General features: G+C 36.4%; 1 protein-coding gene across 19 annotated transcripts in view; it reads left to right on the top strand.

Moving 5' to 3' along the window:
* FUT8 (fucosyltransferase 8) overlaps nucleotides 1-23,365 on the top strand; it is a 313,352-nt gene that overhangs the window by 65,805 nt on the left and 224,182 nt on the right. For 6 of the 19 annotated variants that reach the window (XM_086709513.1, XM_086709507.1, XM_086709516.1 and 3 more), the window contains exon 3: nucleotides 23,001-23,054. The exons of the other annotated variants lie outside the window; for them this stretch is intronic. The gene's annotated coding sequence lies outside the window, so the exon portion shown is untranslated. The remainder of the gene's footprint in view (nucleotides 1-23,000; nucleotides 23,055-23,365) is intronic. 19 annotated transcript variants of the gene reach the window in all.

The following is a 23,365-nucleotide window of genomic DNA, read 5'->3' as shown; positions in this document are numbered from 1 at the left end:
TCATCATAGGCCAGGATAATATTTTTGTTTATCTCTACTTCAGTGAGGCCTGGCTTCAAACTTCTTCTAATTCCTTAGCATTGTGAGCTACCAGAGCTTCATGAAGTAACTCAAAATCATTGATAAAATGATATCTAAGAGACTGAATTTGGTGTTCTGAAGGTAGTTTGAGGGAATCAGTCTGTAACGTGTGAAATGTGTTGAGTTGTATGAAGTTTAGTCCTGGTCTACTTAGTGTGGTAAATACAATTGACATACTTGTAAAACTCAATAGTAGCACATGGGGAGGAATAATAAATTGTGCGTAGATGGTAATTAAAGGGTTTACAGAGGAGGGAATACTTGAACTTGTTAGTAAATGGGTGGCTTCAAAAGTAGATCTAATATGAGGCTCCTGGGTAGCTCGGTCGGTTAAATATCCCACTCTTGATTTTGGCTCAGGTCTTGATTTCATAGTTCCTGAGTTTGAGCCCCTCATCAGGCTTGCAGAGCTTGCTTGGGATTCTCTATCTCTCCCCCCCCCCCCCCCCCCCCGCTCCTCCCCTGCTCATGCATTCTCTCTGTTTCTCTCAAAACACATAAATAAACTTTAAGAAAAAAAAAATAAAAGTAGGTCTAATAGTGGAAGTTTCGGCCTGATAATGCTGATATCTTAAAACCTTACTCAAATCAGAAAGAACTTGTGTCCAGAATATATTATTTGGGACTGAGCTCTCTTGAATATCTTTATACATCAATTCTTCATATACAAACTTTAGCAGCTTCTAAGCTGCCCTTAGTAAATTTTCATTGTGAATTACACATTAGATGATTGAATGTTTTTTAAGTGGAATAACCATTAACTGAACGTTAAGATTCAGGTACTGTGTTGAATGCCAAGACACCCACAACATACAACATGAATTAAAGTCTTAAAGAAGCAAAAGGCCAGAGGAAAGACAGAAATCTCTAAAATTGTGACAAATAGGGAATTGTGCTCTTAAAAGTGTGCTTTTGAAAGAATGGGGAGGGAGTGATGATATCCTCTGGGTGGAGAATTAGAGAGTTTGAGAATGATGCTTGATGGAGATGACAATTGAGTTGATAGCAGAGGTACTTTTATTGTTTTTTAATTTTAAATTAAACATTTTTTAAAATGTTTATTTATTTATTTATTTTGAAAGAGAGAGTGAGAGAGACCGCGTGAGCAGGGGAGAGGCAGAGAGAGGAAGAGAGAGAATCCCAAGCAGGCTCCACAATCAGCATGGAGCCCAGTGTGGGGCTCTGTCTCATGATCTGTGAGATCATTACCTCAGCTGAAATCAAGGATGAGACACCGAGTCGGATGCTTAACCAACTGAGCCACCCAGGCACTCCACAGAGATACTTTTAAAGCTAAATTTCAAGTACCTGGTCTCTAAAGTTTAACTCTAGACTTTACTGGTTAAGTTATAATAGCATTTAGTTACATATGTATACAAGGGAATTACTTTTTGTTCTTTTTTTTTCCTTTCTTTTCTTTTCCCATAGCATTTAGTTACATATGTATGCAAAGAGATTTACTTCTTTCTTTTCTTTTCTTTTCTTTTTTCTTTTCTTTTCTTCTTTCTTTCTTTCTTTCTTTCTTTCTTTCTTTCTTTCTTCTTTCTAAAACTTACTTATCTTGAGAGAAAGAGCACATGAGCAGGGGAGGGGCAGACAGAGAGGGAAAGAGAGAGAAGTAGGCTCTGCACTGTGAGGGCAGAGCCAGATGTGGGGCTCAGACTCATGAACCATGAGATCATGACCTGAGCTGAAACCAAGAGTAAGATGCTTAACTGACTGAGCCACCTAGGCATCCCGAGAATTACTACTTTTAATAAGGACCCTCACGTTTTGTGTGGTTCAAACCAAAAATATATTTTTCTTGGCATATTACATTTACTAGTAATATTACTATAAATATGACTGTACTATCACTACTGCTGCTGTAGACTACTTGTCATTACTATTAGTACTTCTGTTAGTACAATGTTCTAATGGTATTACTCCTTGTCCTACCACTCTTCCTCCTCCTCTTCCTCCTCCTCTTCCTCCTCCTCTTCCTCCTCCTCTTCCTCCTCCTCCTCCTTCTCCTCCTCCTCCTCCTCCTCCTCCTATTTCTGGGTAATACTTGTTTTTACTAGGAACCACTTTAAGTTCTTTTTTTTTTTTAATTTTTAATTAAGTTTTTTAAGTGTTTTTATTAAAAATTTTTTTGAATGTTTATTTTTGAGGGGGGGGAGGGGCAGAGAGAGAGGGAGACACAGAATCTGAAGCAGGTTTCAGGCTCTGAGCTGTCAGCACAGATCCTGATGTGGGGCTTGAACTCATGAGCTGGGAGATTGTGACCTGAGCCGAAGTTGGATGCTTAACCAACTGAGCCACCCAGGCCCCCTGTTGTTTTTATTTATTTTAGAGAGAGAGAGAGAGAGAGAGAGAGAGAGAGAGAGAGAGAGCAAGTGAGCAAGCAGGGAAGGGCCAGAAAGAAGGGGAGACAGAGGATCTGAAGTGGGCTCCGTGTTGAGTGGAGAGCCCCATGTGGGGCTGGAACTCATGAACCATGAGATCATGACCTGAACTGAAGTTGGATGCTTAACCAACTGAGCCACCCAGGCCTCTCTAATTTATTTTTTATTTTAAGTAATCTCTGTGCCCAGCATCGGGCTTGAGCTCACTACCAAATCAAGAGTCACATGCTGTACCAGCTCAGCCAGCCAGGTGCACCTACTTTAAGTTCTTTATAGTTTTGTTTTATTCTTTTGAGTTCTTTACAGTTTTTTTTTTTTTTTTGAATTTTTTTTTTCAACGTTTTTTATTTATTTTTGGGACAGAGAGAGACAGAGCATGAATGGGGGAGGGGCAGAGAGAGAGGGAGACACAGAATCGGAAACAGGCTCCAGGCTCCGAGCCATCAGCCCAGAGCCTGACGTGGGGCTCGAACTCACGGATCTCGAGATCGTGACCTGGCTGAAGTCGGACGCTTAACCGACTGCGCCACTCAGGCACCCCATTGAGTTCTTTACAGTTTTAAGATGGGAGATAAGATCAACTTTTAGGAAGGATTTTCAAGGGTATTGATTGAGAAACAGTGACTACTTCACGAAAACTTAATAAAATTATCCCCATTTTCAAAAAGTATTCTGGTAATTCTAAGTTCTAGTTAGAAGGGTTATCCTATGTTATCTCTTTCATAATGTTTCTTCGTAAGTATTATTATATGCGTGGTAATAGGATTGACTTTTATGATTAGATTTATTCCAAATATTATTCCTAAGTATGAAGCTTTTTTCTACTTAAGTATGTGCTTTTTTTTGTTGTTGTTGTTACTGTTGATATTTCCCTGGGCATTCAGGTTAGTCAGGGTGTTTGTGTGGTTTAGAATTGCTGTAGGGAGCATAAGCTATAGAGTAAGGCAGGTATGGTCTGATTCCTGACTTGGATACTAGCTAGGCTTGGGTAGTTCACTTAGACATTTAGTTAGAAGACCAGGTGTTTGTAAAATGTTGAGAGCACTCTAAGGGTACTCTGTGATATTCAAATGCTTGAGAGCTCTGATTGTTCCTTGTCTTTCTTTTTGGTCAGTAGAGGTTGGAAGTGCATTCACAGTCACAGAAATCTTTGTACGTATGCTTACTATTCTGAAAAGAGATTCTGTCTTCCACTGTATATAGTCATGTATCTTAGATACTTCAGTTTTTAGAGAAATAGTGTTACTATGGTTTAGGGTCTGAGTTACTGGCTTGAGGAAATTTGATATAGGCAACTTCAGAAGAGAAGATAAATCTCATTTAAAAAATATTACTTACTGTGCTACCAGTTAGTAGTGACTTGTAATATGGAAATATTCTTAAAAATTCTAGGAAAAGGCACGTAGGTGGCTCTATTGAGTGTCTGATCTTGATTTTGTCTCGGGTCATGATTCTAGGGTCTTGAGATCAAACCCTGTGAGCCTGCTTGAGATTCTGTCTCTCTCCCTCTGGCTCCTCCCCGGGTTTGTGCTCTCTCTCAACAAACAAACAAATAAACAAGCAAAATCCTAGGATAATTGTACTTTCATGATGGTTTATTACGTGTATTTTGTATTTTGGGAGTTTTAAAGGGGAAGGGGATCTGTTAAAAACATATTGGATTCTTTTGCACATTAATAAGTTACTTGACAGTTTGAATAATTGTAAATGAAAGTAGAATTATTATTAATTTAATTTAATTTTATTAATTAACTAGGCTCCACACCCAACCTGGGGATTGAACTCACAACCCCTAAATCAAGAGTCCTGTGCTCAGGACCGAGCCAGCCAGGTGCCCCGGAAGTAGAATTTTCATTTTATTTAATTCTAGATTCTAGAGGACACTTTATAAAACATCTAGTCAGTCAATTAGTAGAGTGGTACTTTTTATACTTACTGTTAAGTTAAAAACTGGAATTTGTAGAGTGATAGTATTCTACATGACACTTTATCAAAGAGATTGTATTCATTGACAGCTTCATATAAACTCTTCCTGACCACTCAGTGTAAAATAAATACCTAGTTTTTATCATATATTGTGTATGACACTTTATGTGTGTGTGTACTTGTGTTTGTATTTGTTTATTGAGTATTTTCTTACCAGGATGAAAGTTCCATGAGTTTTTTTTTTTTTTTTTTTTTAATCAAAATATTTATTAGATGCTTAACTGTACATGGCCTGAGTTGTGAATGGGCTTTGTTAAAAGCTTGAGTGCCTGGCTAAACCCAGGAAAACTGCCTCCTTTTCATGTTTACAGAGCAGCTACTGCTGATAGTTGGGCCAGTCCTATGGCCTGCAAAGGAGGGGATAAATATACCAGAGCAGGATTCTGCTAAATTGGAATGGAGCCAGAGTTAAGGGCGCTAAGCCAACCCTTCCAGCCAACCCTTCAAGATATATCCTGAGCACCTAAAATAGCACCTGATACTTAGTAGGTGATCAATGAATATTTGATGGAGGATTTTTCTTTTTTCTTATTTATTTATTTATTTATTTATTTATTTATTTATTTATTTATTATTTGTTTTTGAGAGGAGGAGTGGCAAGGATCAGATTTGAGTGAGATATAAATAACTTTAAGTTATTCATTTTCTTTTTTTTTTAAATTTTTTTTAATGTTTATTTTTTGAGAGAGAGATTGACATAGTGTGAGCATGGGAGGGGCAGAGAAAGAGAGGAAGACAAGAATCTGAAGCAGGCCCCAGGCTCTGAGCTGTCAGCACAGAGCCTGACATGCTCGAACCCACGAACCGTGAGATCATGACCTGAGCTGAAGTTGGACACTCAACCGACTGAGCCACCCAGGCGTCCCATTAAGTTATTCATTTTCATAAAGACTATGCTGGGAAAGCATATTTGCATAATGAAGGAATACATTTCAATGTTTAAAAAATGAGAATTAAGAACTCATTAGTTTTAAACCTTGCTAGTTTTCATCATTGTAACCTGTTAAAGGAAAATAGAAATTGTGATAATTAAATTAAAAATTCAAGAGAAATTTTGATTGGTAGAGTGATAATATGTAATAAAAACTATGATTAAAATTTTAGAAAAATTGCATGCCATGAAATCTCCAGAAGTTAAAAAGTCAAAGTAGAGTGAGGTGTGACGCCTGCGGAAGTCCCTCCAGCCGAGGTATCGTGCTGTGGTGAAGAGAGATGGATTTGTCAGTCCTGGAGTTGAGGTTCTGCCTACCTGAGGCTGCTGCTGTGTGGAGACCCTGGGTGAAGCCACCATCAACATATCTGACTAGGAGGCAAAACCTTCAACTGAGGACTTGGGGGATAAGAAAGAAGGAGAATACATTAAACTCAATATTGGATAGGATAGCATTGAGATTTGCTTCAAAGTGAAAATGACAACTCATCTCATGAAACTCAAAGAATCGTACTGTTAAAGACAGGGAGTTCCAATGAATTCACTCAGGTTTCTTTTTGAAGGTGAGAGAATTACTGATAATCACACTGCAAAAGAGTTGGGAATGGAAGAAGATGATGTGATTGAAGCTTATCAGGAACATATTATTAGTGAAGTTACCTTAAATAAAGTTCCATAGGGTTTAATTGTTCTGCTAAATAAATCTTATTACTTTGTCATGTAAAGTTATAATGATTGATTTAAGGGATTACGAATGAGTCATCAATGCTTTTCTCTTGCAGTTAGTGATTTCAAACCTTTATTGTGTTGGTAGCAATGAAAAATTACTTAAGTCCTCGCTGGACGTGAAGAAACTCAAAGTTGCCTTTGGTTGTATCTTCATGGAATGTGAGCGGTAGATTAAATTGTCCTTTTACTAATATAAACACAAAAAGAACTAGTCTAGATTTTTTCTAGGCTTGTATGTCATTTACAGTTTTTTCCCCCTGAAGATGTACTCCTCATTTCAATACATGTTAAAATTGATGAGTATACTTAAATATGTTTTAGTGGGCCTCCTCATCAGTCTTACTAGCCATATTTTAGTGCTCTCCAGCCACATATGACTAGTGATTGTTATATTGGGCAGTGTAGATATAGAACATTTCCTTCTTGCAGATATACCTGATGTAGACATTTTTTCTTACAGATTTTAATGATCCAGGTAATTATGATTTTTCAGGTAAGATTCTCAGCATTTTTTGTAAGACATTTGTACTATGAACTATATTTTGATTATTATGTTATATCATGGATACTCCACTAATTTTTGTTATTCTGTTTTAAAATGTCATTTTTATCTAATTTTGAGACTAGCTTCCATTTTATAATATAATTTAATGGGAAATTTTGAGATAGTAACTAGAAATTGTCCTTACAGGTAACACAGAACATTAATTTTGTTAAGTGAGGTAATGAATAGAACTATGTGAAAATTCATTTTAAGGCTTTTACTATCAGTATTTTAGGAATGTGGAGCTTTTAAAACAGCTCTTCTAGCTCCTAATGTGTTTTCATTAAACATGATAATAATGTATTTGTCAGTATAGTACTGGGCTTATAAAAGTTGCTGATTAGATGTTAGTTCTTTTAATACATAGATTTGATGCATGGTTCCCAAACCGGATGATTGTAAGAATTCCCTCAGGAGTGTTTTTTTAAACATACAGATATCCAAGGCATATATATTATATAACATATGTATTAATTCATACAAAGGATTTTGTGCAATTATTCCTTAGCATTAACTCCTTGGGATAGAATTGTTGGCTCAAAATATTTGAATTATTGTTTAGATTTTTGATTTATAGTAACAAATTCCCTTCAGAAAAGTTGCACCAATTTACAAACATTTTCCTCATATTTTCTCTACACTGGGTATTATTCAACTTTTAATATTTCTCAGTTGATTAAAAAATCTCTTGTTTTAGTTTGTAATTGATTGTGAGTGCAAGTCAGCATTTTTCATACTTTTTTTAATGTATTTTGAGAGAGAGTGGGGGGGGGATGGCGAGGAGAGTGCGAGATGGGGAGAGGCAGAAAGAGAGAGAGAGAGAGAGAGAGAGAGAATCCCAGGCTGTCAGTGCAGACCCTGACAAGGGGGGCTTGACCCCAGGAATCCTGATCACAACCTGAACCGAAATCAAGAGTTAGATGCTTAACCAACTGAGCCACCCAGGTGCCCCTGCCTGTTTTTGCTATCTGTTCTTGCACACACCTAAGCTTCTTAGTTTGATCAGCAGTAAGCTGAATGATAGGGATAGAAGGCAAGACTAAGAAGAGGAATTGGTGTTCAGAAGAGTGGGGTGATTTTGGTTATTGTGCCTGGTACAGATAGGTGCAAAAATGTTAAATCTATCACAGATCTACAAGATTCTTGTACATATTTCCATCCATTGTCTCGTAAATGGTATCTTTTTGGAATGTTCCTTTTCAGTTTGAGAGTGGAGGAATTGGCTTTAAAATTTTCTTACATAAAAAAAACAAATATTTTGCTACTGTTATTTAAAAACCATTGATTATATTTGTTTCTGGTTGTTATTGGAATCAGTTTGAAATAATGCCATTAATGATGCCATCTAACACAACTATTTCTTTTGATTTCTTGCCTATGTGTAAATATGATAGGACAGAAATTCTTAATTTTGGGGACTTTTTATCTTTGTGTCAGTAGTGCCTCATAGTATCTGACCCTGTAAAAGAAAACTCATTTCCTGTAATTACAACACTTCTGACACCAGATGTGTGGGTTTTCCACACCAAGCAACTCTTTAATTCTCTGAGCATACCAATGAGTAGTTAGCACAGGCCCCAGAGGTTAGAGGCTCAGTCCCACACAACTACCCTTCACTTTGGATGCTAGTTGCAAGCAGTGGGTAGCTCACACTTCTGACTACACTACAAATTGGGAGGGGTCCCATGACTTCCTCCTCAGGTTTTTTTTTTTTTTTTTTTTTAATTTTTTTTTTTCCAACGTTTATTTATTTTTAGGACAGAGAGAGACAGAGCATGAATGGGGGAGGGGCAGAGAGAGAGGGAGACACAGAATCGGAAACAGGCTCCAGGCTCTGAGCCATCAGCCCAGGGCCTGACGCGGGGCTCGAACTCGCGGACCGCGAGATCGTGACCTGGCTGAAGTCGGATGCTTAACCGACTGCGCCACCCAGGCGCCCCCCTCCTCAGGTTTTTTAATTGGCTATTATGACTCACAGAACTCAGAAACACTTATGTTTACCATCTTATTACAAAAGATATACTTAAAGATAACGATGAACAGCAAGATGAAGAGATACATAGGATGAAGCCCAGAAGGATCCTTGAGTGCACAGCTACTGGCACATGGATGTGTTTATCAACTTGGATGCTCAACCCTGTATTTGGTAGAGGGTTTATTGCACAGGCATGATTGGTTATTAAGTCAGTGTCCAGCTGGACACTAGAAGATAAAGGGTGGGGGTGGAAGTTCCAAGTTTATAATCAGGGTTTGGTTTTCTGATGACCAGACCCTATACTGAAGCTATCTTGGAGCTCACCAAGAGTAGCCTCATTAGAACCAAAGATGCTCCTGTCAGGAAATTTCAAGGGATTTAGGAACTCTGTGTAAGTGGTGTGTGTCCCTGTGGGCCATAGACAATTGTGTTCAGTCTGAATGGGGTCTTGTAGAGGGGTTATAGGTGCTGGCACTGTCAAGAGCACTTCTGAATACTGGGGGGCTCTGGTTTCCACGTGCAGAATAAACTGTTGACAGTTTATTATCAGGCTGAGGCTTCAAGGTTGCAGGAGGATTGTGTTTTTTTCTGAGTGATTGGGACAGCACCCCACTAGAAGTCCTCACCTACATATTCCATACTCCTTCCCACCAAGTCCCTTCCGTAAACTGTTGGAGAGCCTCTTTCTACTTCACTGACCCTTCAATGTCCTCTACTGAAAAAGCTTAGCATGGTGCTCATGTTAAAGGAGGAATACTTAAAGGGATTTTGTTGTTTATCACAAAACATACCTTGAAATACTCATTCAGAACTGAGGGGCAATAAACTGATAACTGACACATATGGGTAATATGGATATCCATTTGGATGGATATGGATAATACCCAAATTTGTTTACACAGTCACCTGTTGATGGACAGTCTGAGTTCTTTCTAGTTATTGGCTCTTAGAAGTAAAGCTGCCATGAACATTAATATATAGGTTTTTGTATGGACATATATTTTATTTTTAAAAATTTTATGTTTTTATTTATGTTTGAGAGAGAGAGAGAGAGAGAGAGAGAGAGAGAGAGTGAGAGAGCACGAGTGGGGGAGGGGCAGAGAGAGAGGGAGACACAGAATCAGAAGCAGGCTACAGGCTCTGAGCTTCAGCACAGAGCCCAACACAGGGCTCGAACTTGTGAACCACGAGATCATGACCTGGGTTGAAGTTGGATGCTCAACCAACTGAGCCACCCAGATGCCCCTGGACATATATTTTAATTTCTCTTAGGTAAATATCTAAATGTGGAATGACTGGATCATATAGTAGGTATTTGTGTAACTTTTTAGGAAGTTGCCAAATAGTTTTTCAAAGTGCCTATACCATTTTTTGTTCTTGCTGGCAGTGTGTGATAGTTTCTCTGTATCTTATCAACATTTGGTATGGTTATTCCTTTTAATTTTAGCCATTCTAGTAGGTGTAAAATGTTATCTACTTGTGTTTTAATTTCCATTTCTCTAATGACTAGTGATATTGAGCATTATTTCTTGTGTTTATTTACCACTTGTATATTTTCTTTGGTAAAATGTGTGCTCAAATCTTTTACCCATTATTTTAATTGGGTTGTTTTCTGATTATTGAGTTTTGAATGCTTCCTATATATTTTGATTCTATGTATTGCAGAGGTCTTCTCCTGGATGGTGGCTTATCTTTTCATTCTTTTAACAGTCTCTTTTGAGGAATAAAAACTTCTAATTTTGATGAAAGTTCAGGCTATCCATTTATTCTTATCTGGATCATGTTCTTGTTTTTGTATCTAAGATATATTTGCCTAATGCAAGGTTATAAAAACTTTCTCCTAAGATATCTTCTGGAAGTTTTATGGTTTTAGGTTTTATGATTAGTGGTATGATGCATTTTGAGTTAGTGTTTTTTATGTGAAGTGAAAATTGAATAAGGGTTCTTTTTTTTTTTTTTTTGCATTGTGATATCCACTTGTTCTAGGACCATTTGTTGACAGGCCCTCCTTTACACTTTTGCCTAAAATCAGCTGATCATATATGTCTGGGTTTATTTCTGATTACCCAATTCATTACTGATCTCTTGCCTGTCTCAGTGCTACTACTATTTGATTCCTGTGGCTTTATAAGAAGTCATGAAACCAAGTTGTGCTACTCACCTAACTTTTTTCTTCTTTTTCAGTGTTATTTTGGCTATTGTGCTGGTTATTGATTTATTGCATCTTAGCTCCAGATTTTCCCTTTTTGCCTGTTCTGTGAAAATGGATCTGGCTTTTTTAGTATTTTTCTTTTGCCAGCTGGCATAGTGTTGGGCTTTGTCAATAGAGAGTGCTGCAGAGACATTGCAGGAGGAAAAAGTTTTGCTTCTTGGTTTCTGTGTGCTTGCTTGGCAAGCTCCAGCAGCATACTCAACTTCTCTAGAATCAGCCCACATGGCTTCCTTAGTGTACAGTTCTTGCCGTATGTGTGACTTTACCAGCACTAAGCTTCTTTAGTGCTCAGAGGGCCGCAGTAACCCAGCAGCCAATGACCCAAGGCTAGCTTCTCTTTGTACCTCTCGTGTGGGTTTGTAGCAGACTGCCTTCACGGGACGCTGCCAGATAAATGGTTTTTCCTAGCCCCCTTATGAATGGATTTCTGCCAAGTTTCACAAGGCAAATTTCCAGCAAGTTCTGCTGGCATGGCACCAGAATGACTTATCTGTCATTCAGTGAGACAAGGCTGTGCTTTCTCCGACAGGGTCTGATCTCTGCCCTGTAGAACGGCACTCTTGTCTCAGCCCTAGGAGGTGTTAGCTGCTCTTGTATTCTCTTTGCTTCTCACTAGTTAATTGTTATTACACCGAGCCCTGTTATAGTTAATATTCTTTATACTTAACTTTCCCTTTTCAAATTTCCTTGTGACTTCTCTTTTCTGATTGGATCCAGAGTGATGCAACTGTTCTAGGTTTTTTACGTTTCCATCTGAATTTTAGAAGCAGTTACTAAATGTCTGGAAAAAAAAAAGCCTACTGGGATATTCACTGAATCTATGCATAAATCTGTGGGAATTGCATTGGAATCTATAGATAAATTTGGGGAGAATTTACCTCTTAACAGTAGTGAGTCTTTTGACCCATGGATAATGTATCACTGTTTATTCAGATTTTCAGTTCCCTTCAGTAGTGTTTTACGGTTTTATTATACAGATTTTTCCCAGATTTTGTCAGATTTACCCCTAAGTGTATATTTTTTATGTTCTTATAAATGGTATTGTTTTTGTTAAAAATCCCACTTTTGAGTTGTTCATTGCAAACATATGAAAATGCGGTTGGTGCTTATATCCTGCAGCCTTGTTAAATTCATTTTCTGGTTCTAGTTTTTGTTTTGTTTTGTTTTGTTCTGGTTTTTTTTTTTTTTTTTTTTTGGCAGATTCCATTGGATTTTCTACATAGATAGTCATGTCTTCTGTGAATGAAGAGAGTTTTACTTCTTTAATTCCACTCTGGGTGCCTTTTATTTCTTTTTCTTTGCCTGACTTCATTGGCTAGATGCTCTGGTATAATGGTAAATAGAAATGGTGAGAATGGATATTCTAGTCTTCTTATTTTAGGGGGAAAGCATCTATTCTTACACAAGTATGATGTTAATTATAGATTTTTCATAGATACCCTTTATTGGATTTATTAAATTTGTTTCTATTTCTAGTTTGCAGAGACTTCAAATCAGAAATGGATATTGGATTTTGTTAAAATACTTTTTTATGTGTGTCTGTTGAGATGAAAGTTACTATTTTTTTATGCTTTAGCCCTAGATAATGCAAGTATCTGTTATTGTGCACAGTTTTGTTATTTTTTCCCCCCAAAATGACCCTATTCCCATAAAAAAGTCAATTAATTTGCATGTAGAATACCTGGGTTTAAAAAATACTTTATGTGCAATATTATTTCTAATTGGTTAAAACATACACTACGCTAATAACAGTGGAGTCTAATTATTGAACTGTGATATGAAAAAAATAGAGAAAAATCTGAGAAGTGTCCAGAAAATATCTACTGAAGAATTGTGATTGAGTACAATTGTTTTAATTCTGAAGTTATGTTCAGCATTACTAATGGGAGACAGTTAGCTATAGGATACTTGAGGATCATTAGTGAGTGCTTAGGAAGAAGTAAAAACAATAAATGAATTACATGAAGAAAAGTTTAAAGCATAGAGGCTTGCTTAGGTAAAGATTGAAAAAAGCAGTAAGTAGACCTAACAGAACACAAGGGGCTCAGAAGAATGCAGTTGTTTCTTATAGCAAGTACTTGGAGTTAAAGCAATGTAGCTGGTGGTTTTGGTGAAGTGGAAAGAATTGCCCTGGTATAATTGGATTTAATTCCTGTACTTACCACTTGCTAACTGGGTAAGTTTCTTAAACTAAGTTTCTGATTTCTCATCTGTAGAATGAACATAAGAATATCCCAAGGGTTGTAATGAAGAATAAATAGAATCAGTTACATAAAAGTGCATAGTAGTGTAGTAAGGTGCTTAATAAATGTTTGTCTTTATTATATTTTTTAATGACCAGTGGAAGCTTTTCTATTCTGTTGCCTATTTCCCTGGTGATTATATTTAGTCACAGAAATAGTGCCCACAGTTACCTTGAAACCCATCAAGAAAATAAAAAATGAAGCCAATTCCTGCTGCTTTGACCTTCTGTATTTTCATAGTTTCAAAGAAAACGAAACAGAGCACTGTCAGCATGACTGTATTAGAAAATGCTCTGAAAGAAAGTTCTAACTTGAGGAAGGATGGCAGAATTTTTTATAGGGCATTAGCAGAAGGGGTTAGGCATAGTTTGGGGGAATAGTTGGTCAAGGATGGTTCTCAGAGAATTGATCTTGTAGAGTAGCAGCCATTGGACAGTTTGGATTTTATCAAGAATTTTAGGGAGAATCAGCTGTGGGGGTCAAGGACGTGAGTAGACCAATGGCAAATTCTCAGGTTTTTAGTGTCTGCACAGTAGATTTTTCTATCATTGGCTCTTGCTGTCTTCTCCCCCTCTACCCCTGTCACCCTAGTATAAGGGCCCTTCCATTATCCTGGTCATGATTTTAGACAGCTTCTAGCTCTTGATCTTAGAGGTAATATCTTTATGAAACTATAAAATACAAGGAATTAAGTATTTCGTAGAGCTGGAAAGTTCTTTCAGTCTTTTCTTCCTGCCCTCTTTGCATTGTGTTTTGGATTCCGTTATGTAGCTCCTCTGCAGTAGAGGAAATGGTAACGTATGATAATGAAAAACTTCAAAGTAGTTTGAAGGCTGGAAGGGAGATTTGAAATGCTGGGAGATTTGAATAGGGTTTTGCAGCAGCTATTTTAGTTGATGACACATCTTCAACTTAAATTGCAATTCATTTTTTTAAAAAGTTTGCCTTATATTTCTGTGATGATTCTAGTAGAAGTCAAATGAAATTATTTTTGATAGCTGGTTTGTGAACGTTGGTATTTACAGCCAACCTTCCAAAGCCTACCTTGGCTTTCAGGGAGCTCAGCTTGTGACTAAATGGATCATCTCTTCTCTTGTATCTATTTAATGCATTACTGGTTTCTAGCAGCTGATACTTAACATTGTTCATTCTTGAGTGTGGTGCTTCATGTGATTTCTTTTCCTTTATGAGGTACTTTTTGACTATAGGTGGATCCATTCTCCTGTATATATAATCTGTGCTTTGAAATTAAATTATCCTTGTCCTTTTTGAATACATAAATCCTTTTATTATCTGATAGTTTGCTCTTGCTTTGTGGCTTCCTGTGTCCCTTTTGTAATGCTTAGCTTTTAATTTAAATGCAAGATTGCCTTAGTTAGCATCCAAGGAAGACTTTGGCCTATTCAGACATTGAGAAAATATGAATATTTGACCACTATATTTAGGATTATTGGGGCTTTTCATTCTAATTTTTAGAATATAGAAAGTGAGGCAAGTTTCTTATTTTTTCCTAATCAAGCTCACCATAGACCTTGTACTTTTTAAACTGGCTTGAATGAAAAAAACACATATATGAAGAATGGCATATCTGCTATTTCTACATGGATGTACTTACCATAACTGTGGAAAATATATTTGATTTACTGTGAAGCTCTCAGGGTAAATGTTTAAGATATAATCAATATTTTAGTATTTTCATGTATAGTTAAGCACTTTCCGTAAATTATGATAATGTTATTTATGGTTTTATTTGTTCTGCAAAATATCACAAAAAGTTCCATAATGTGGCTTTCTTTTTTTGGTATTCAGAGGAAGTTAGATAAGATTTATCTACAACTAAATAGTATGTCACTGGTGAGAATCTTTTCTACTTTAAATCTCATTCTCTTCCACTCATAACATTTGGTGATATGATACAAATGCCACTGTCATAGCTTTCTTTAATTTTCTGGAAAGTATCTTTTATAGTCTCCATATCTTTAAATCTTGGGAACTCTGAAAAGCTTCTTTATCCTTTATTTCTTCTCAAGAAAATACCTTCATTTACTCTTGATGTTTTTGTAGAAATTCCTGCTACCCACAGATAGAAATAAAAACATGCAATGTAAAATCTCAGTCATTTAGAGCATTTTAAAAATTAACAAATCAATTATTTAAGAAGTTCCATAGATTTGTGATCTTTTTCAGTTTTATTCTGCTTTATTGAAGTAAATTGACATATATTGTAAAATATTTAATATATGCATAATGGTGACTTCATATAGTCTCTCTTAGTACTTATATAATGCAGTATTATCAACCATAGCAATCATGCTTTACATTAGATCCTCAGACTTTATTCATCTCATAGCTGGAAGTCTATACTCCTTTACCACCCTCTCCCTGTTTCCTTCATCACCCAGTCCCTGGCAACCACTTTTCTACCCTCTGTTACTATGAGTTTGATTTTTTTTTTTTAATTTCACATATAAGTGATACCATGTAGTATTTTCTCTCTCTGTGACTTATTTTACTTAATATAATACTCTCAAGACTTATTCATTATGTTGGAAATGGGAGGATTTCTTTTTTTCCTCATGAATGAATAATGCATTATACACACACACACACACACACACGCACACACGCACACACACACACACACACTTACATACACTCACATACCACATCTTTATTCATTCATCTGTTGATGGACACTTGGGTTGTTTCCATATGTTGGCTATTGAGAATAATATTGCAGTGAACATGGGAATGCAGGTATCTCTTTGAAATCCTGTTTTCATTTCCTTTGGATGTATACCCAGAAGAGGGATGTCTGGATCATTTGGGTAATTCTATTTTTAATTTTTGAGGAAAACTCCATACATTCTCCATGGTATGCTGCATCAGTTTACAGTGCCACCAACACTTGTTAAAGTACTTTTCTTTTTGATGAGAGCCATTGTAACATGTGTGAGGTGATATCTCATTGTACTTTTGATTTGTATTTGGTGATGACTAGTGATGCTGAGCACCTTTTCACATACCTAATAGCCATTTGTAGGTCTTCTATGGAAAAAAATGTCAGTTTTTTAATCAGGTATTTTTGTTTTGTTTTGTTTTGTTATTCAGTAGTATGAGTTCTTTGTATATTTTGGTTATTAACCCGTTATCAGGTATATGGTTTGAAAATATTTTCTTCCATTCCATAGGTTTCCTCTTTATTTAATTGGTGATTTCCCTTGCTTTGCAGAAACTTTTTGATAAAGTCCCATTTGTTTGTTTTTGCTTTTGTCACTTTTACTTTTGGTGTTTTGAAGTTGAAAACATCATTGTCAAGACTGATGTCAAGGAACTTGCCCCCTATGTTACCTTCTAAGAGTTTTATCATTTCAGGTCTCTAATCCATTTGGAGTTGTTTTTTGTCTGCAGTGTAAGATAGGGGCTCAGTTTCATTCTTTTGGCTGTGACTGTCCAGGTTTTCCCAGCACCATTTATTGAAGAGACTATCCTTTTCCCATTGTATATTCTTGACTTGTCAAATATTAATTGACCATATATGCATGAGTTTATTTCGGAGCTCTCTATTTTGTCCCATTGGTTTGTGTGTGTTTTTTTTTTTTAAGTTTATTTATTTTGAGAGAGAGATAGTGTGGGAGGGGCAGAGAGAGAGAGAGAGAGAGAGAGAGAGAGGGAGGGAGAGAATCCCAAGCAGGCTCTGTGCTATGAGCAGAGACGCTGACACTGGGGTCTGTCTTGCAAACCATGAGATCATTACCTGAGCTGAAATCAAGAGTTAGATGCTTAACAGACTGGACCACCCAGGTGCCCCATCTTTTTTTTATGTCAGTATTATACTGTGTTGATTACTATAGCTTTGTAATATAATTTGAAATTGGGAAGTATGAGGCCTCTAGATTTGTTCTTAAGATTGCTGTGGTTCTTTGGGGTCTTTTGTGGTTCAATACAAAATTTATGATTTGTTAGTTCTGAGAAAAATGCCATTGGAATTTTGATAGGGATTGCATTGAATTTGTAGATTGCTTTAGACTATTTGGCCATTTTAGCGATATTAATTCTTCCAGTCTGTAAGCACAGGTTTTTTTTGTACTTTGCATTTATTTGTGTCTTCTTCAGTTTCTTTCATTAGTGTCTTATAGTTTTCATGTACAAGTCTTTCATCTCCTTTGCTAATTTATTGCTAAGTATTTTCTTTTTTTTTTTTTGATGCAGTTGTGAATGGGATTTTCTTTTTTTTTTTTTTTTTCAATGTTTTTTATTTATTTTTGGGACAGAGAGAGACAGAGCATGAACGGGGGAGGGGCAGAGAGAGAGAGGGAGACACAGAATCGGAAACAGGCTCCAGGCTCTGAGCCATCAGCCCAGAGCCCGACGCGGGGCTCGAACTCCCGGACCGCGAGATCGTGACCTGGCTGAAGTCGGACGCTTAACCGACTGTGCCACCCAGGCGCCGTGAATGGGATTTTCTTAATTTCTGCTTCTAACTTGTTCTTAGTGATATTTGTATATTGTATTTTGCATTTTGTATATTGCATCTTTACTGAATTTGTTGATTGGTTCTAACAGGTTTTTTTTCTGTGTGTGTGTGTGGAGTGTTAGTATTTTTTTATATATAATATCATATTACTGCAAATGGTGAGTTCTGTGAACTCCTTTCCAATTTGGATGTCTTACTTCTTTTTCTTGCCTAATGGCTCTGGCTAGGACTTCCAGTACTGTGTTGAATGAAAGCAATGAGAGTGGACATCTTTGTCTTGTTCCTGATCTTAGAGGAAAAACTTGCAGCTTTTTACCATTGAGTATGGTGTTAACTGTGGGCTTGTCATATGTGGCCTTTATTTTCTTGAGGTATGTTTCCACTATATTCAGTTTGTTGAGAGTTTTTATTATGAAAGAATGTTGAATTTTTTAAAATATATTTTTCATCTATTGAGATGATAATATGAATTTTATCCTTCATTTTGTGTGTGCTATATTACATTTATTGATTTGCCTATATTGAACCATTGTTGCATCACAGGAATAAAACCAACTTGATCATAGTGAATGATCTTTTGAATGTGTTGTTGAATTCTGTTGACTAATATTTTGTTGGGGATTTTTGTATTCATGTTCATCAGGGGTATTGGCCTGTAGTTTTCTTTTTTGTAGTGTCCTTGTTTGGTTTTGATATCAGGGTAATGCTGGCCTTGTAAAATGAATTTCTGCCATTCTCTTCAATTTTTGGGAAGATTTTTGAGAAAGTTTGGTATTAATTCTTCTTTAAATGTTTGGTAGAATTTACCAGTAAAGCCATCTGGTCCTGAATTTTTTGTAGGGAGGTTTTTGATTACTTATTAAATCTTGTTAGTAAATGTTCTGTTCAGATTTTCTATTTTTTCTTGATTCAGCCTTGGCAGGTTGGTGTATTTCTAAGAATTTGTCCATTTTTTAGGTTGTCCAATTTGTTGGTGTGTAATTGTTTGTAGTAGTCTCTTATGATCTTTTGTATATGTGTGATACAAGCTGTAATGTCTCTTCATTCATTTATGATTTTATTTGAGTTCTTTCTCAGTTTTCTTGGTTGGTCTAGCTAAATGTCTATCTTTTCAAAAAACCAGCTTTTAGTTTCATTGATTTTTTTTTTAATTTTTATTTCATTTATTTCTACTTCATTCCTTTCTTCCTTTTTTTTTTTTTTTCTTCCTTTGACTAACTTTGGGCTTAGTTTCGTTTTATGTTTCTAGTTCCCTGATGTGTAAAGTTAGGTTGTTTATTTGAGTTTTTTATTATTTCTTAATGTTGGTATTTATTATTTTGAACATCCCTCTTAGAAATGCTTTTGCTGCATCCCTTAAGCTTTTGTATTGTGTATTTCCATATTAATTTGTCTAAAGATAATGTTTTTATTTTTTCTTTGATCCATTTGTAGTTCAATAGCATGTTGTTTAATCTTCACATATTTGTCAATGTTCCAAGTTTCTTCTTGTAATTGATTACTAGTTTGATACTATAGAAAAGATGCTTAATAAGATTTCATTTTTAAAAATTTATTAAGACTTGTTTTGTGGCCTAACATGTTGTATCTTGGAGAATGTTCATGTGTATTTAAGTATTCTCTTACTGTTACAATGTCTTATAAATTTCTTTTGTGTCCATATGATCTAATGTGTAGTTTAAGTCTTAAGTCCAGTGTTTTCATATTGATATTCTTTCTAGATGATCTATCCATTTTTGAAACTGAGGTATTAAGGTTTCTACTATTATTGTGTTGTTGTCTATTTCTCCCTTCAGGTCTGTTATTATTTGCTTTATATATTTAGGTGCTTCCATGTTGGATAGATAAATATTTTAAAATCCTACAACCACTTGTTGTATTGACCCCTTTAGTCTTATATAATTACCTTCTTTGTCTCAAATGCACTCTTTTGCTGGGAACGCTATTTTGTGTGATGTAAGTGTAAATATTCTTGCTTTCTTTTAGTTTTCTTTTGCCTGGAATATCTTTTTCCATCCCTTTCCTTTCAATCTGTATATATCCTTAAGACATATAAGAGAACTTAGTCCCTTACATTTAAAGTAATTATAGATGGATATGGACTTAACTGTCATTTTGTTAATAGTTTCTTGCTGTTTTGTAATTCCTTTGTTCCTTTTTTAAATCTCTTTGTGATTTGATACTTGTCTATAGTGGTGTGCTTAGATTTCTTTTTGTTTACCTTTTGTATATATGTTACAGGTTTTTGCTTTCTGGTTACCATGAGGCTTATGTAAAACATTTTATATTTGTGATAGTCTGTTTTAATTTGATATCAACTTATGTCAAATGCATACTAAAGCTCTCTTTACTATACCTCAGTGCATTTTGTTTTTGATATTATAATTGACATCTTTTTACGTTGTGTATCCATTAACAAATTATATTATTTTTGTCTTTTAGGCTTCATACTAGATTTACAAGTGATTTACCTACCTTTGTTACAAATTATGTTAATCTGATTTTAACTATGAACAGTATTTACCTTTACCAGGGAGATTTATTCTTTGTTTTCTTGTTACTAATTTGTTTCATCCTTTTGTTTGCAGCTTGAAGAAGTCATCTTAACATTTATTACAAAGCTGGTCTAGTATTGATGAACTCCTTAAACTTTTGCTTTCCTAGAAAACTTTTTATCTCTCCTTCAACTCTATAGGACAACTTTGCTGGGTAGAATATTTTAGGTTGGTAGTTTTTTCTTTAGCACCTTTATTGAACTTATTACCTGCAAAAGTTTTTCAGATTTTGCTGAAAAATCTGCTGGTAATCTTATGGAGACTCCCTTTTACATAACATAAATTTTTCTTTTGCTGCCTTTAAGATTCTGTCCTTGTCTTCAACTTTTGACAATTTAATTATAGTGTATCTTGGTTTGGATTTACCTTGTTTGAGATTCTGTGGGCTTCCTATATCTGGAGTTCTGTTTCTTTTCCTGTGTTAGGAAAGTTTTCAGCCATTATTTATTTGAATAGGCTTTCAGCCCCTTTCTCTTTTTCTTTGCTTTCTGGGACCCCATAGTAAATATATTGATGTACTGGATGGTGTCCCACAATTTCCTTAAGCTTCACTCACTCTTTTTCATTCTTTTTTCTCTTTATGTCCCTCTTTGGATGACTTTCACTGCCTTGTCTTCAAATTTGCTGATTCTTTCTTCCATTTGATCTAATATGTTGTAAAATCCCTTCTGTTGAATTTTTCAGCTCACTTATTTAATTCGTCAGCTCTGTGATTTCTGTCTGGTACTTCCCTATATTTTTTATCTCTGTTGAAATTTTCATTTAGTGAGCATCTTTGTAATCATTATTTTGTGCTCTTTATCAGGTAAATCACTTCTTTCCCTTTTATTAAGATCTGTTTCAGAGGTTTCATTTTTTTGTTTGTAATATATTTCTCTGTTTCTTCATTTTTCTTAATTCTCTGTGTTGGCTTCTGTGCATTAGATAAAACAGTCACATGTCCCAGTCTTGATGGAATGGTCTCATGTAGATGCTGAATCTTATTCAGCCTGGCCCTAGCTCTTGGTTGTTTCTCAGACCTTTGTGGTTGTCCAAGCTGCCTTCTTCATGACTCCCAGTAGTTGAGAGTATTTCAAGATCTTTCAGTGTCTCCAAGTGGAGGATCAGTCACCACCTATATGCTGGCTGAATGAAAGCTGGACCCTCAGGTAGCAGCTTAAAAAAAATTTTTTTTAATGTTTATTTTTGAGAGAGACAGAGACAGAGTGTGAGTGGGGGAGGGGCAGAGAGAAAGGGAGACAGAATTTGGAGCATCCTCCAGGCTCTGAGCAAGCTGTTAGCACAGAGCCTGATGCTGGGCTTGAAGTCACAAACTGTGAAATCACAACCTGAGCCAAAGTCGGATGCTTAACCAACTTAGCCACCCAGCTGCTCCTCAGGTATCAGGTAGCAGCTTTTAAGTATGCAAGTAGATGTGTCTTTCAGGGCAAGACTGGGATCTGGGTGTTTCCCTCTCTTCCCTTTGTTCTGAGCCTTGGGGGTTAGCCAATTAAGAAACTTAAGAACTATTTGTTTGCTTTTGTCTTAGGGGACCTGTGAATGCCATCCTTGCTTGCTCCCAGAACCAAGCAATCAAGTAGTGTATCCCCTGGGTAGAAGCCACGGTACTCAGAGTGCCAGATGTGTGTACAAGCTCCTTCCAGGAAGCTGTTTGTGATTTATAGTGATCTACTAGGGGAATGCACATTTGGTGTCTGCTGGCTTCCCAGTTTTCATGCAGGACTGACATCCGTCTGTAGATGTATGCTAAATTAGAAGCCTCATCCTCTGGCAGCAGCTTTTAAATTATGTAAATAGGCTTCTTTCTGGGAATGACTGGGGAGATGGGTGTTTCTGTCTCCTTCCTGTGTGTTGAGCCCTGGGGAGATAGCTACTTAAGAACTATTTATTTGTTTGCTACAATCCTTTTGAGGATTGTTGAGTCTGCTAATGCAAGACTCACTGGCCACCAGAGTTGGGCTATCACAGGGTGTGTCTTTTGGGCAGAAGTTGCAAAGCCCAGGCACCAAATGTGTACGCAAATTCCTTTCAGGAAGATACCAGTGACTGGGAGCTGGACAGAGAGAGAACACAAAGATGGTGCCCACTGGCTTTCTTGGTCTCTAGAGAGAATTACAGCTGATCCCTAGATGTGTGTTACATGAGAAGCCTTACCCTAAGGCTGCACCTTTTAAGGTAGCCAAATAGGCCTGTTTCAGGAAAGGCTGGTAGAGATGGGCATTTTTGTCTGTTACCTCTGAGTCTTAGACGCATAGCCACAGTGAGTCCCTGAAGCCCACCAAGAACTGTTTCTTTATTTATAAGCTGTAGTTTTCTGGGTCTTGGGGACACAAGCCCCAATGGCTTTCAGAGCTAGATGTTTTGGGGGCTCATCCCTGAGTTAGAAGTCTTAAAAGTTGGGGCACTAGATGTGGGTTGAAACCCTTTACTCCTCAGGGAGAAGCTGGTAGTTGTGAATTCCCTCTCAGTTGTATGTCAGTCTGCTGGGAGTGGGGTTTATGGAGAGAGTGTTTCTCAGCTTCTCCAACCCATTCAATGTATGTTTTTTCTTATTTGTCCTTTGGATTTCTTTCAGCAGGACTTGTTTCATGTTTAGCTGTAGATTTAATATGTCTGTGAGAGGATGTGAGTTTGAGATTTTGTTGCCATCTTTGACTAGAATCAGATTTGTGATTTTCAAATGTTATCCCTTTGAACGAATAACAATATAGTGAATTAACTGGGATGCCAGTGATATCTAAAATATAACACACAAGTGAGTCTTCAGAGGTATATAACTTCATTTTCTGCATGATGTAACTTTTTTAGTAAATATACCATTAGAATACAGTAGTTCCAGTAGTTCCCCCTTATCCACAGTTTTCCTTTTCATGTTTTCAGTTACCCAGAGTCAACCAGTCTATAAGCAGATGACTCTCCTTCTAACGTCAGAAGGTCAGTAGTAGCCTAATGCTTTGTCACAGTGCCTGTGTTGTTACCTCACTTTATCTCATCATGTAGGCATTATATCATCTTACATCATTACAAGAAAAGGGATGGTAAAATATATTTTCAGAAAGAGAGGCCATATTCACGTTATTTTTATTATGGCATATTGTTACAATCTGTTTTATTTTCAACTATTGTTGTTAATTTCTTACTGTGTCTTATTTATAAATTAAACATCATCATTGGTCTACATGTATAGGAACAAACATAGTATATATAGGGTTTGGTGCTGTCTGCAGTTTTAGTCCACTGGAGGT

This window comes from Puma concolor, chromosome B3 (genome assembly GCF_028749965.1).
Source record: "Puma concolor isolate L17-30 chromosome B3, mPumCon1.1.hap2, whole genome shotgun sequence".
Lineage (NCBI taxonomy): Eukaryota > Metazoa > Chordata > Mammalia > Carnivora > Felidae > Puma > Puma concolor.
Note: the sequence above shows the minus strand (reverse complement) of the source record. Positions and strands in the feature narration are given on the sequence as shown.